The sequence below is a fragment of the Pteropus medius genome, unplaced genomic scaffold (genome assembly GCF_902729225.1).
Source record: "Pteropus medius unplaced genomic scaffold, Ma_sr-lr_union100, whole genome shotgun sequence".
Lineage (NCBI taxonomy): Eukaryota > Metazoa > Chordata > Mammalia > Chiroptera > Pteropodidae > Pteropus > Pteropus medius.
In genome coordinates, this window is record NW_024350922.1 from 2,498,861 (window position 1) to 2,515,286 (window position 16,426).

The window sequence follows — 16,426 nt, forward strand, 5'->3', positions numbered from 1 at the left end:
CTCCCAGGGAAGACAGGCGATAAATGTCCCCTTTTGCTGGTGGGGAGGATGGAAAGCGGCTATTCTGAAATCGGCCCAGAGCATTCTGCTCTTAATGAGGCTTGGTCTGACGGAGTTGGAGCCTCGCCTGAGCAGGGCGGGGGGCCCGAGAAGCACTGGTGAAGGTCGCAGCTCAGGAGTCCAGGCTCACAAAAAAGCGGAGAGCCACCCAGAGTTGAGGGCGGCCTCCTCTCCCTTCATACTGCACCATCACATACACGGGGCTCCGTGTGACAACAGGGACTACGACTCAAAGAACCGTGTGTAGCAGATCTTATTTAAAAGTCTCTAGAGAGCCACAAAGATAACAAGAGAGACCGAAAGAAAAAGAGACACTAAAGGAAATTTTAGCCACTGACACCACAGCTATAGCAAACAGTAAAGACTGCCCAGCCCCTAGACAGGAAAGCAGAAAACCTCACACGCGAAAGGCCTTTTCATTTCAGCTCCTTTTACCCGGTACAGCTTTCAACAAAAATCACAAAATATATTAAAAAGATAAAAAATACAGTTCGAAGGGGGCAAATATCAGAAGCTAATTCAGATACAGCAGCGCCAGTGGCATTGTTAGATTGGGAATTTTAAATGACCATGATTAATATGCTAAGGGCTCCAATGGAAAAGTGGATGACACGCAAGAAACAGGTGGGCGATGGAAGCAGAGATGGCAATTCTAAGAATCGAAGGAAATGGCAGGAAATCACAAATACTGTAACAGAAATGGAGAATGTCTTCAACGGCTCATCAGCACACTGGACGCGGCTGAAGAATCAGTGAGCTCGAAGCAACGTCAATAGAAATGCCCAAAACTGAAATGCAAAGAGAAAAAAGAATAGAGATAGAACAGAATATCCACAGACTGTGAGCCGATTACAAAACGGGTAACAGTGTAACGAAAATGCCGGACGGTGAAGAAAGAAAAAAAAGAACAGCGGAGACATTTGACTCGATAATGACTGAGACGCTTCCAACTGCGGTCATCAACTACAGATGCAGAAGCGCAGAACTCCAAGCAGGATAAGTACCAAAAAAACATGCAGCTACAGCGTATTCAAACTGCAGAAAATAAAAAACGAGACGAAACAAATCCTGAAAGACGCCAGAGCGAAAAACAGCAACGTACAGAGCGGCAAGGGCAGGAGTCACATCAGACGCCACGCGAGAAGAGAGTGGGCTGAAATACCTGGAGAGCCGAAAGAAAAACCGAGTCGGATTGTCTCCAGTGAAATCATCCTTCAAGGGTGAAGGAAAAAGAGAGATTTTTTCAAACAAAAGAAAATTGAGGGAACTTTGCGCCAGGAGACCGGCCTTGTAAGAAATATAAACAGGAATTCTTTGGAAAGAAGGAAAATGATACACGAGTCAGGAAGCTGGATCTACGTAAAGGAGAAGCGTTAGAGGAGTAAATGAAGGTAAAACAACATCTTACGTGTTTCTTATTCATAATCAATCTCACGGGCAACAGTGTGTTCAAAATAATAATAGCAACGATGTAGTCAGTGGTGGCAGTTTATGGCTGGGTGACAAGGAATGGCAGGGAGCGAGTGAGAACACACTGTTATATGCCTGTGGCGTGGCATAGTGTTATTTGAAAGAGGACTTGGATTAGTTCTAAATGTATACTGCAAACTCAAGGTCAACCGTTAAAAATGTTTGTTTGTTTGTTTTTTTTTTACAAAGTACACTTGTATACACTGAACCCTACAAAATGTTGAAGTTAATGAAGATTCAAATAAATGGTAAGACACCCTACACTCGTGGAGGGGGAGACAGAGACAACACTCCCCAACTCCACAAACCGACTTACAGTCAACAAGATGCTCAGAAACCCAGCTGGGTTGTTTTTTTTTTCCTCCCCTGGTGGCCGGTGTTGTAGAAATTGACAAGCTGATCCTAAAATTCACATGGAAATGCAAAAAACCTAGAATAGCCATAAAAAATCTTGAAAAAAGAGAACAAAGCTGCAGGACTCACACTTCTTGATTTCAAAACTTACTACAAATCTACAGTAATCAAGACAGCGTAGCGGAAGCAGAGGACAGGCATACAGATCAATGGAATAGAACCGAGAGTCCAAAAATAAATCCTTACATTTATGCTTAAATTTTTTTTTCGATAAGGGTGCCAAGACTATTCAATGGGGGAAAACAGTATTTTCAACAAGTGGCGAGACGACTGGATATTCCCAAGTGAAAGAATGAATCTGGACCTAATTTACTTCACACATATACAAAAACCAACTCAAAATGGGCAACGGATCAAAATACAGAAGCCAAAACTCCTAGAAGAAAACTTAGGAAAAAATCTTCATGACATTGGATTAGGCAAGTTTCTTAGATATGACACCAAAAACACAAGCCACAAAAGAAACAACAGACAAACTGGACTTAAAAATTAAGAACTGTGGTACAGAAAAAGACAGTGAAAAAATAATCTACAGAATGGGAGAAAATATTTGCAAATCGTGTCTGACAATAACCTGTATCCAGACCATAGAAAGAACTCTTACAACCCAACGATAAAAAGACAAATAATTCAATTAGAAATGGGCAGAGGATCAAACAGACATTTCTCCAAAGAAGATACAGAAATGGTCGAAGGCATATGCAAAGATGCTTCACGTTATTAGTCATCAAAATAATGCAAATCAAAACTACAATGAGAAACTATTTCACATCCACTAGGATGGCTGTAACGAAAAACACAGATAATAACAAGTATTTGTGAGAATGTAGAGAAACCAGAATCCTCATAAATTGCTGGTGGGAATATAAAATGGCACAATTTCTTTGGAAAATTGTTCCTCAAAAAGTTAAGGATATGACCCAGCGATTTCACTCCTAGGTGTACATGCAAGAGAAATGAAAACGTGTGTCCACGCGAAAACGTGTACGTGTATGTTCACAGTAGCATTATTCATAATAGCTACGAAAGGCAGAAACACCCAAATGTCCACCGATTCACGGACAAAATGAAGTTTATCCATACACTGATTCTTCAGCAATAAAAATAAGTGACGTACCGGTATATATTACACCATGGATGAGCCTTGAAAACATTACTAAGCTAAGCGAAAGAGGCCAGACACAAAAGGCCACACGTTATGGGATTGCATGGATTCGAAATCTCCAGAACAGGTAAATATGAGAGACAAAGCTGCTTAGGGCTGCGATCGTTGGGGTTAGAGCTGAAGGTACAGGTTTCTCTCTGAGGTGATGAACCGTTCTGAAATTGACTGTGGCGATGGCTGCCCGGCTCCGTGAGTACATAGAACCCACTGGACTGCAGCCGTAAAAGGGATAGGCGGCATGCGTGGCACGTGAATTGTATCTCGGTAACAGTTCCCGCGACCCCATCCGCAGTGACCTGACGCCACTCCTCCCTCCAAGCTGCTATGACCAGGCACACTGAGCTCTCGGGATCCTTACGCGTAATTGTAATTAAACAAACGAAGCTCTGAGGCTGGAAATCTGCTTTCCTGAGCTTGGAACAGCCTTAACCTGACTCCCTGCTTTGGCCATTTCCCGTCTGTTCTTCAGACCCCAGCTTGGATGTCACTCCTCAGTGGAGCCACTTCCAGCCTCCCGCACCCGATCAGAGGCATGATCAGAGGCATTCCAGGGCTCCCCGCAACGCTGTCTCCCCTAGCACCCTTCCCACGGATTCCCTCTCCCTGCTCAACTGCCTGGAGCTCTCACTAAAACTGAGTCTCGCTTACTGCCCAGCGCCCTAGATAGGTAAAAAATACTTTCCAGAGAATGGGAAAAACTAACTGTAAGTCACAATCACTTTTGTGATCACTTGTCGGGTCAAAATACTTAAAAAAAAAGTCTCAAATGACTGGAAATATTTAATTGTAAAGACAAAGCACTGGTGCATAGTTTACCTAGAAATATGCATGAAGAAGTTTATGTTCAGACACCCTAAACAAATTTTTAAATGGAAAAATAATTACCTGCCTTATTCAAGTAAGCTGTACACACACACACACATATACACACTGTTTGGAAAATAGTTTTGATTTTCAGATGCTTTCCCTGTGTTTGAATCTTCCTGCAGTGATGCACGACAGCTTTGGAGTCCCAGTCAATGTCTATATACAGGCAAGTGTGCAAAATAACAGACCTAAGGGAGTACTAAGGCTCAGTGCATTCTTATCAATTCTGAACCAGGGTGAAGGCAGAAGGATAGCATAGGTTGCATCTAGGGTCTAACACAGCACAGTGACAAACCATCAACAAAACGGAAAGAGCCTATTGATTGGGAAAAGATATTCGCAAATAATACATCTGATATGGGGCTAATATCCAAAATTTATTAAGAACTCATACAATTTCAAACCAAAACAATTTAAAAATGGGCCGAGGACCTGAAGAGACATTTCTCCAAAGAGGACATACAAATTGCCAATAAATATATGAAAAGATGCTCGACAAATTAAAACCACAAAGAGCTATCACCTCACACCTATCAGAATGACGATCATCAATAAATCAACAAACAGCTGTTGGCGAGGACGTGGAGAAAAGGGAACCATCGTGTACTATCGGTGGAATTGCAAGTGGGTGCAGCCACTATGAAAAACAGGACGGAGGTGCCTCGAAAAATTAAAAATAGAACTGCCTTACGACCCCGCAATTCCACTTCTGGGTATTTATCCGAAGAAACCCAAAATCCTAATATGAAAAGATATATGCACCCCTACGTTCACTGCAGCGTTATTTACAATAGTCAAGACGTGGAAGCAAATGAAGGGCCCATCGGGTGGCGCTGGCGGTATAGTGGTGAGCATAGTTGCCTTCCAAATGAAGTGCCCATCGATAGACGGCTGGATAAAGGAGGTGTGGTACACATATACGATGGAATATTACTCGGCCATAAAATAGAATGAAATCTTACCATCTGCGACAACCATGGATCTTACCATGGATGGACCTAGAGGGGATTGTGCGGAGTGAAATAAGTCAGAGAAAAATGCCGTAAGATCTCACTTATATGCGGAGTCTTAAAAAACAAAGGAACGAACCAAACAGAAAGACTCATAGATACAGAGAGCGAACCGATGCTTGCCAGATGGGAGGTCGGGTGGGGGCTGTGTGAAAAACTTGAAGGGATTAAGAAGTAGAAACTGGTGGTTACAAATAGTCACAGGCTGGAACGTGCAGACAGGGAACAGTCAGTAACGCTGTAACGACTAGGGCGCCAGGTGGGTACCAGACTCACTGGGGAGGGCTCTGCAAATTATATGAACGTCTAACCACCGTGCCGTACACCTGACGCTAATATATTACTGAATGTCAACAGTAATTAAAAAATTAAAAATAAAATAAATAACAGAGACGCCCTCTGTATAGATTTCTTCCAACTTAAGAATGGACTTCATAAGCAGTTTTGCTTGGAAACTTCCAGAATCTGGGGTGGAGAAACATGGGTTTAGGGAGAGAGGAACCTGAGACACAGTCTTTTTAGAATACCATTAATTTGGGGGTGAAGTTGTTTAGCAATCTGGCAATGTAGAAATGTCTACAGGAGAGCCAATAACCGCTTAAAAATCTTTATGAATGCAACAGCATTTTCTGTCTAGAATTTTTAAGTGTCTAAAGTTCCAAGTCAACTGACTGCCAAACATTTTGGTAATAAAATGAAAAGAGAAGGAGAAGCTTCAAGACAGGAGAGGATAACGAAGAGAAGCAAAAGAGAAGTTTCTCAACCATGAGAGCTCAGATAATGTATATGACATTAAAGTATGTTAGAATTTTTTCCCTAGACGGATGCTAAGGCCAGAACACCATAAATGTCAATTCATTTAAGAAAGAACAACAGGCACCCCTCTTGCATGTTATGAATCACGTACTAATGGCCCAGAGAAAGCACACTCGTGAACTTGGGGGGGCATTTAAAATGCCAGGAACACATATTCAACAACCTGCCTTTTGCAGACTTTGAGCATGAACGCGACAGCGGGGCGGGCACAGTGTTCTGCCCACGCACGTGCCCCCACCCCGCGGCTGCGAGGGGCGCCGCACTGGTAATTTTACCACCTTGGGGAAAGGCTTTCAAAACAGAAAAATGAAAGGAAATATGACGAGTTGATTATATAAACATATAAAACAATTCTTAAAAGAGGTTAAGGATAGTAAAAGGTAGATTAAAAAAGGAAAGGTGTTTTAGAAATAAATTGAAACCAGCCTTCGGATATTGCTGTAGGATTACGTGCTTCTGACATTAAGATCCTCTCTCGTTAAATTCCAGGGTCCAGCAGCCTATCCTCAGTATTGCTAAAACGATTACGATCAAACAAATATCATAACTTCTATTACTTAATGCAACTGAGTAAGTCACAATAAAGGAAAATCACATTTGTATATATAGGTACATATATATACGCGTGTATGTGTTTGGAATAATTATTAGATTCTGAAAACTTTAAGAAGGAAAAACTCCAGTAAGTTTGACTGATAATGACTTTTATCAATTTTAACGACCTACTTTACACGTTCTGGATAAAAGACATATAGCTCTTAAAATGGATGAGCCCAACCTAGAAAAAGAATCGAAACCAATAATTTAGAACTACAGAAATTTAATGACCTGAAAAATTACAGACTTTAAAAACGGAAACTGCATCCAGATGTCCTTCCAAAAGGTTCTGGTCAGCCAGCCACGCCAAGACTCCTGGAGATTCTTCTCCATTGTTTTGGTCAGGCGAGCATCCTCGAAGGAGCACAGAAACCTCACGCTGAGGCAGAGGACCTGAGGGCGAGGGCCCGAAGCGAACTGGAAACTCACTGTCTTGCCGCTGCACAAGCGGGCACTTGGCAGCTTTCCTGCTCACTTCCCAAACAGAATCGCAATCGTTTGGGTTCAGAAGAATGTAGTTTCGTCCTAAGCTCTACTTCAAAACCTTGACATTAAAGGGCATTCATAGTACATTTCTGTTCCCCATCACTCAGAAGTCTGGAGGAGATGAAAGGGTAAATGTTAATAGCTGCCACCTATTTTGAATTTCGGCTTACTTAGTGCCGGTCATGGTGGTAAGTACTTTATACATACACATTTGATTCCCAAAACAATCCAGTGAGGAAACTGGATAAAGGGCTGAATAACTAGGTACCAGCGATAAAAAGCTGGAGTTAGAGCGACGAACTAGGTCTGATTCTCCAGGTGTGCTCAAAATGTACTATTTTGTAGAACAGTTTAATTTTTCTTGAATATTCGTTCAGAGAATTAAAACCTTAGAAACATCGACAAAGAGGTCTCACGAACGCTACCTTCCACACACTCTCCACAAACAGCTACTTTAAATGGAAATACTAAAATAATTTTCTCCAGCTGTTTAGAAATTCAGCTAATCTAATAAAAGACTATAACACTTTTTTACATTCTTAACTCTTATTAAAAAAACAATTTTTCAAATTAATCTGATTGCCAACCTTATTAAAATTTTGTTGAAATACTGGGCCTAGCTCTTCTGGACAACTTCTCCAGTATGTTGTATAAAATTACATTTTAAAGCCACACACTTCGAAGATTTAAAAAACAATTCCATTTTGATTCTGCTAATTCAAGAAGAGGGTCTTTGAATGCTGTAATTTTTAAAAGGAGTCTGGAGATTTACTACACAAAGTACTCTGAGCAAGATTCAACTAAATTCTTGTACAGTTTATTTCCTCCCATCAATTTAAATCTTAGCAAAATCTAAAATAGCAGCTTGTGTACTGAAAAGTATTTATGTATTTTCTCCCATAATCATCTCCTTTGCGAAGGACATAGAGTTCATTTAACAACCAGTTATTATGTATTTGTTTCACAGCTATTTTTATTTGCCTTCTTTAATGAATGAATCGTTTCAAAATCAGTTTATAAAGTAACACTTATTTCTAGTATCTCTCATGTAAAAAATGCAGGTCCGACAACTGCATTCTTTATCGCCCTTCCCCTCTCAACACCATATCACCAGAGGACGTCTTACATCACAGATAGATGCATGTCTTTAAGAATAAGGCTCTCTCCTGGGCAACTTCCAGGCTTAGCTATCAACAGACTGTTCATAAGTAATCATGACTTTGACATCAACCACGACTCAGGAAAACCAGCTATTGGTAAAGCAGGAGGAATAAGAATCAAGAGAAAAATCTGTCAGGTCATCTTAGAATTTGTAAAGAAAAGGGTGGGAAGAGTTACATACCCTTAATTTAGGAAGACAGATTTCAGAAAGGTAGGCATGAGCAGGACATGGGCGTGTGAATCTAGCTCCACCACCTAATGAAACGATGCCAGGCAAATCACTCCCCTCTCTGAATATGTTTCTCCATCAGCAAAATGGGAATAACATTTCTCGTGAAGGCCTACTATGGGGGATTTGCTGCCTACCTAAGTTCAGGATTCCTTTGCTGTTTGTTTTGTCCTTAGGCTACATCCCGTTAAGTGAGCTTAAGTGAGCGCAGGATGAGTACTGTGTTTAAGTTACTTCATTTAATTCTTTTTTCTTTGGTAGTTACTTTGTCAATTTTATATACAGTTAGTCTCATTGGTTTCAATTTGTATTCAGTATTAGGGTTTGCTTTCTTCCCATCATTTTTAATTTTTCGAATATGTAAAACATAGACAGGGTTCAAAGAAAGACCACTGTTCTCCCAGTTCATTGCAGTGGGGGTTCCTTATATAAGGTAAAAATGTTTGCCATTTGCCCATGGATTAGAATCTATATTCAAACACAGTTACGTTTACTTCCACAACCTAAAACTACATTGTATTTATGATCAATTTTAAGATAGCTGCCTATGGCTATTGAAAAGACGATGGCTAAGAATCCTCAAAAATCTGTTTCAGTAACTTTAATGTTCACTTACACAGTGCTCTGTGCCAAGCACTGTAAGTGTTTTACAGACGTGAAGGCTTCAGCCCTCTGAGGTATGCTAGTCAGGATCATGCTGCTGGCACATGACGCAGATACAACTGGGACCTAGACTCAGACTCTGCTGTTGGCCACTCGACCGTGTCTCCCTCCTTCTAACTGACCACACGCATGTTCTTGCCACACGGGGACCACGGAACTTAAATCTGTCCTGGCTTACCTACAAATGTGTGACCTTAGGAAAATCACTGTATCATAACTTTCCCATTATTAATGAAAAAAAATAAAAAATAATAGGTAAATATGGAATAGGTCTCTTTGGAATATTTGTAAATATTATTTAGACCAAATCAACTGCACTACCCATCCGATCATCTCTCTCATTCAGAAAATTTATTAAACACCTTCGGGAGCTAAAGTGAACCAATTTACTCAACTTTCTTCTCCGAATCCACTGAAATGACCAAAGAAATATAAATACACACATACACATATATATTTTTTTCAATTCTATAACAGCGTGGGAAAATGATGAGGATTACCAATGACAAAGCAAAATCACCGAAGAATTTCTGAAATGTATGAGAGAGAGACCAGGTGACATCTGGTTATCTGTGATTCTAAACGGTTCTGGATGGTAGCTACCTACGAAAGGGTGAGTAGGCAGATACTAGAAATAGGTCTCTAAAGCTCCCGGGATTAGTCCTGTATCGACAACATTTCAACATACAAGCGTTTGTCCTCCGATCCTAAGCCCCTAAGTCCCGTGTAGAGCGGGAGTCCTGACGGTGACCTAACGTGCTGACAGGGCGGTTTGCATCTGTTTCAAACAGGGCTCACTGCTACGGTTTTTCAAGTGGTTCAATTAATAATTTTTAAAATTTAAATTAAACTCTCAAAGTAATTATCTACAGGATAGCAAAATATAAAGTTTCTCATTTTATGTTTCACAATAAGCAAATGAATAGGACTTTGACCACTATCTTATGGGCCACCTGTGATTATCAATCATCCTTTATCCTTACGACCCTTTACCTACACTCGGATACTGACTTCGGCTAATGAGCTCAGGGTCATGGTTTATACACTTAGCCGGCTGGGGGAAATCCACTCTCGGGCCACGGAATACATCCATAACCCACTTAGCGGATGTCAGCTCGAGGAAGCAGGCTGACGGGATGTTAACGGCATAATCCGTCATCGTTACTGGAAAATCCCCAACCGCAGTTACCTCTGAGTTACAGGACAGCGCCTGCACGTGGACGGCGGGCCAGGCCGCCCGGCGCCCCTTCCCTCAGTGCACGTGAGCGGAGCAGGCAGAGACCCAGGTCGGGACCAGGGGCGCAGGACGGCGTGCGTGTAAAAATGATGCGGCAGCCAGGCCTAACGCCGTGATGTGCTCTCGTTCTTAAAAGCTCAGACTGCTTTTGATGACTGTGTGACGGATAAGTAATCAACCGCGATATCACAGTCTACGAATCCAATGTGGGACGAGAGCAACCCATTCAGCTGCTCAATGCCAGCAGCTGTCACAGGTGCCTGCACTGCGCTGGGTGTTTCCATCGTGTTCACGCTAATCCTAACGGCCACCTGGCAAGGAAAGAGGTATGACCCCCATTACAGGTGAGGAGACTAAAGCTCAGAGGTCAAGTAACACGTCCGAGGCCACGCAGCGGATAAATGACAGGCCAGAATTTGAACTTGAGTTCTGACTTCAACCCCCACACTCTCTTCACTATCACTTTCTGAATAAAATAATTTTCTAAGAATTCAACATATCCCCACTTTTATTTTAAGTCAGGAGATGGGATTCGTGAGGATGAAGGAGGAATGCAGAACTAGTTTTCAGTTGAAGAAAAGAAAGAATGAGCATTTAGGTTATTTTTCAAGCACAAACTAAACATCTACAGCAAAGCCTGAATAGAAGCCAAGTTTCGATACAGGTACTCTTCGAGTTAAGAACACTTAATTTGCACCATTTCATGTCCTAACTAGCACACAAAATCCTGCTTTTCTCTTTCGTCCATCGTCCAAGGGGACACTTCACAAACAGTGACAACGCTAGCCAGGACTAACGGCCCCTCCCATGGGCTCAATGGAGGAGCGCTGGACCCCGCCTCTCCTGAATCGCCTGCTTCCCCACGGAAGAGAGCAGGTACCCATGACAAGTTCCTCATCTCGGCCACGTGCAGCACGTCCCACCATAACACACCACACGTCCCACACGCGCATTCAGGCGCTCGCACACACCTTCCTCCCTGAGCTGACTCTAGCTCAGGCTATTTCGCCTCAGATCTCTTTAACATACCTTTCCTGTAAGTTCTCTTTTTTCTTCCTCTGAAAGGACATGTTAAGTCAAAAAATGACCCAAAATGTTGTACGAAGTACGAAGCCTCTCACTGAAGTACCTACGTCCCATGTCATCAGCTCTAAAGTCCAATTAAAGGATCAGAGAAATAAGCTACCCTTTCTTATTTCTTTTTATCTTTTAAAAATGCTCTTTAGTAATGTGATTGTATTGCTTTCTATTATTTTTTACTGCTGCAGAAGTAAATATTTCAGCCACAACACGGTCTTACCAGCTAGCCTAGGAATGTAACTCCTGTGTTGACTCAGAGAATCAATCAACCAACCAACAGACAAATTAACTTTCATCTGATAATCTTTTTTCAAAGTTAGGAATGGCTACGTGGTACCCGGACCTTCCTTTTCAAAATGAAAACCAACTAAACGACATATCAAAAAAAAGTAAGACTGAATTCTGTGGCTACACAGCTACTGAATGGTAATTTGCTATATGTAACAAACTAAGTTTCACACTTGTGAACGTGAGCTAAGACCACGAACACCAAACGTCCCTTCCTCCTGAGCTCTAGGCCCCTTCTGCTTGGTATCGCACTCCCACTTCGAACGTAACACGTCTAAACCAAACTCGCCCCTTTTACCCATAAATCATCTCGCTCTCCAAAATCCCAATTCTCTTCCCTACTCCAGATTCAAAATCTTAGCGTCAACCAAAACACTTCTGGTCTCCTGCCACGTGCAAGCTTGGAATGAGTGCCACCCAGATCGATAAATCAAATCTATGCTAGAAAACAGGGCAAGCAAATAATCACCAATAGCCGTGATACAGATGTGCTACCGTGAACAAGTGCGACCGGCGGAAGAAAACGCTTTAGGCAGGCAGATCAAAAAATGTTTTTATGACGACGACAGTAGAAATACACTTGGGAGATGGGTAGATCACTGGTAAGACAGAGACCCGGAAGAGTGACGGGTCATTTTAGGCTGAGAATAAAAAACACAAGATTTAGAGATAAGAATAAAGACTGGGTTTAGGAAACAGACTACGGCAGAGCAGTAATAACAGTAACACAGCGGGGCGAGAATGTAGGTCCATGCAGGGAAAAAGGTCGGCTCTGAAGTCGGAGGGCTCAGCTAGGGCATACCGTGGAGCCCGCGTGCCTCTGTTGCGCCTCGGATGAAGCGTGGCTGGAAGGTTCTGGCACAAGCACACGCAGTGGCTCAGAGCCACGACCCCGGGGCTAGACTTCCTGATTCAAACGCCGGCTCTCCACGTTCCAGCCGTGCGAACCTGGGCAAGCTGGATCTCCGTGAGGCTAGTCACAGGACTCACACAGGCACGTTGCCAGGGTTCCACCAGCCAATGCGTGTAAAGGGCCTGAGAACGTATCTGCCACAAAGCACGTGCTATATAAGCATCGGCTAATATTGCTGTATTTATCCTCTACAAAGACAAATTTAACAGCACTGTACAGAAATGGACTGGAAAGGAAATCCGCCCGCCTCCTAGCTCCCTTTCCTCCTGCCGTCCCACCTGCAGGCACGAGTATGCTCGAGCCTCCCTAATTCTTCCCAAACTCGGCATTCAATGTAACTGTCGAGCTCAAATTCCAACTCCTCCTGGACCACCTAAGCAGACAGTTTCATATGTATCTGACACTTATTTCATATGTATAGAATTTTATCTTCCCGAACACAGACAAGTTCCTCAGGGATAAAATCCTTTTTCATTTGCTTGAATGCAATCCCTCGGAATAGTCTGTCCGCGTTTACAGAGCTCATGGGCCCCGATGAGGACTTGGTGCGTGATTAGAATAATGTCCAGTGGCACAGGGCAGGGCATTCCTCCGGGAAGATTAAGGAATACCCAGAGTAAACCGAAGATGTATTTTATCAAAAGGAATGGTACTCTATAAATGAAGTGGCCGTGAACGAAATGGCCATAGAGATCTCTGACTTTGAGGTTAGTGGTCTGAGCAGCAGAGCTAACCTGGACGCAGCTCAGGTTAGTCTATTATGACAGCGGAAAGGAGACCGGCCGTGTTCCAGGTGAACGCCTTCCTGCGAATACTCCGCAAATGAAGACGCTGGTGAAATTCTGCCTCCCATTTTCTTACTTGACCCAACCAACTGCCTTTTTCTTTACTCTCGTTGAACCTCTAACGACAGCAGTGTATGGTTCCTAGCTGAATAGAGCTATATTAAAAGTCAACAGCTGCCTTTTTGCTCAATATACACAACAGCAAGTGTCAAAATGCCAAATGTGACCTTTTATTTATAGCAAAGCTAGTATAAAGAGACGCACAAAAAAGTGCAGGCTTTTCTTAATTTAAAAAAAAAAAAAAGAATAGTGATTCAAAGAAATGTCAGTTGGCTTCAAAACTGAACTGGAATCAAACGCTGAGACTTCATGTAAGCAAACGATACATGCCGGGCGGTACGGGCTCACAGACACATTAAGTACCACTGACAGCAACACTCAAATCCATACGCTTCTTTATTTTGTCAACTCTAAAGCAATAAATCCCAAAGGAACATCACATTCTACTTGTTCATTTGGTAAGGCATTTGTGGTAGGAATTCTCTTCCCTGTAATTTACAGCCAATGAGAGAACACACAGTAGAGTTTAGAGGTGTACTAGTGAAAAGTGATTTTGATCCAGATACTTGTTTTTAGGTACCTTGATAGTCAAAGATGCTTAGGTCCCCCATGGTTCTTACCTAACCTCGCTTGTATTTCAACAACAGCTTTTCTTAATATTACTTCATCAGTCTACGGTCAATAAAGAATGTAATAATGCAGCCACTACACCTGGATCAACTTCCGTTGAGTATTCAACTTTTTAGCGGCTAGCTGCTAGTGGTTGGTTGGGCAGAGAATTCTAGAAAGTACTTGGGAAAAAATGTGTAGCTCTTGCGCTTGAAAATAAAACATTCTGACAACTAAAAAGATATGAGTGTCATGTCTACATAAATCATCATAAACAGGTAAAGCTGTAAATGAGAAATTTAACGCTGTATATTGTCACTGCTGTCACAGTACAACCTAATCTCTTGAATTATTTAGAGGCTATAAATCAAGTCACTATCTAAATAATTATCTGTTCAAGTTGCATGATTAAGCTCTTATTTATAATTCAACAATAATAATTTCGTACAGTAATACTGCATTATATGTCTTAACTTCCCCTATAAGATCATGCAACATGGCCCACTTCTTAAGTAAGCACTGAAATAAGATATGGAAAAAAAATACAGTTGCATTACAAAAGCTAATGACAACTAGAAAACATTTTATTCCATAAACAAAAGTAAATTCAGTTGTACTATTTGCCAGGTTTCTATGAAGAAACAGCTATATCTCATGTATTTCAAACTTATTTTCAGCCTTTGAAGTGATGCTAATTGACACTTGATGCTCCAATCGTACAGCTTTACTGACTACTTGCTCTTAAATGTATGCTTTTAAAAATGATTTCTGAACTAAAGAATTTTCACGATTCATTGCAGTTATTACACTTTAACCTATAGGAGAACCGAAAGTTGGGGTCTGAACCTGCTGGAAATGACAACTGTAAATAATGAAAGAAGTATTAATCGAGTCTGAGTGATGCAATTTTTATTAATAAAAACCTTCAACTATAACTAGTCCAAGATCAATTACGTACCTAGTAAATAGTGGGACCTGGATTTGCCTACGTGTTGGTGTGACCCCAAAACCTGTGTGCCCCTGCCACTATGCTTGGCTGCCTTTCACTTAGGAAAGCTCTTCAATCTGTTCCCAAAACACATAAGCCCAGTGGTCGTGGGTCTTACTCGCGTCCCATTAAGTTTATGTTGCTACTACAAGTGACTTCGGTCTCTCTTCCCAGATTGGCCCCAGCTGGGTTTCAGGAGTATTCAAACACACCATGTCACTGTAAGTCTCTTTTTAGAACAAGGCAAGACATATGTAAATAAATAACATAATAAAAAAGGGAAATGTTTAAAAATTAAGACGTTTTGATCTTTTACGTACTAATTACGACTAACGTTTGAGCAGAGACTATGAATTAGACCATGTGCTAATTCCTTATAGGCCATGCTTCATTTCCTCACGATCGTCCTTTGAGAGAAATATATCATCCCCAACTGACAGCAGAGAAATCCAAAAACACGCCCCGAATCATAAAGCTCATAAAGGGAATCTGAGAAATCAAATCTAGATATGTCTGACTCCAAATCCCACAGGACCATTTTACTGCATTGCGAATCCAGCACAGACCCAGGGTTTATCAGGACAGGGGTTCAGCGCCGCGGTTTTGTGACACTATGCTCAACAGTGGGAGACTGATGGACTATATGTCTGTTCCCACGACAGCTCTGAAAGGGGCTCTGGCAGCCGAGTGACAAGGAATTCAACAAGCCCCGTCAGACTAATGAATGCGATGACAGTCATCACTCTGTAATTTCCTTTTCTGCATTTCCTTCCTTTTAGTGATTTCCATTTATACACACTTCTGTCCAGGGTTTTGGTCCCAAATTCCCCTTTTCCAAAATGTTTAGGCCTACCAGCTTACAGCTTTCATCCCCAAGCGGCTACATCTCTGTTGACAATGGTAAAAAGAGATGACTTCTGGAACTGAGGTTGCAAAGGGAAAACATGCTTTGTTCAGGAGATCTAATCTCATACCAGGAAATGCGGCCTGCACTGTGAAAAGTCACAGTGCCCTAAGTGATGTCCTGTGAATACTGTGAGAAGACAGGTCTTTGAATTTTTGATCACAGTTCTTATCATTTGATATGCTGAAATAATGCTAATAATGTCACTTCTTTGGCAATAATATTTGGCAATAAAAAGAAATGAAAGACTGATACTTGCTATAATATGGAAGAGCCTTGACAATATCATGCTAAGTGAATGAAGTCAATCACAAAGGACGTAATATGTGAACCATTTTCAGGACATGTCCAGAACAGGCAAATCTAGAGGCAGAAAGTAGATGGGTGGTTGACTAGGAGGTTGGTGGGGCGTGGCTGAAGGTCGTAGGGTTTCTTTCTGGGGTACTGATTGCAGAGATGGTGGCGCACTATGGATGTATGAAAAGCCACTAAATCGCACACTTCAAATAGGTGAATTTTATGGTTATGTGAATTACATCTTAATAAAGCTGTTTTTAAAAAAGAAAAATTTACTAAAAAAAAAGTCAAAAGGCCATCAAAGAAAGTGTTAATGCTTTGTAAAAT

At 41.7% G+C, this 16,426-nt stretch overlaps 1 protein-coding gene across 1 annotated transcript in view; it reads right to left on the minus strand.

Annotated features, from left to right (window-relative positions):
- MOSMO (modulator of smoothened) overlaps positions 1 to 16,426 on the minus strand; it is a 54,603-nt gene that overhangs the window by 33,156 nt on the left and 5,021 nt on the right. The gene's annotated exons all lie outside the window — the stretch shown is intronic.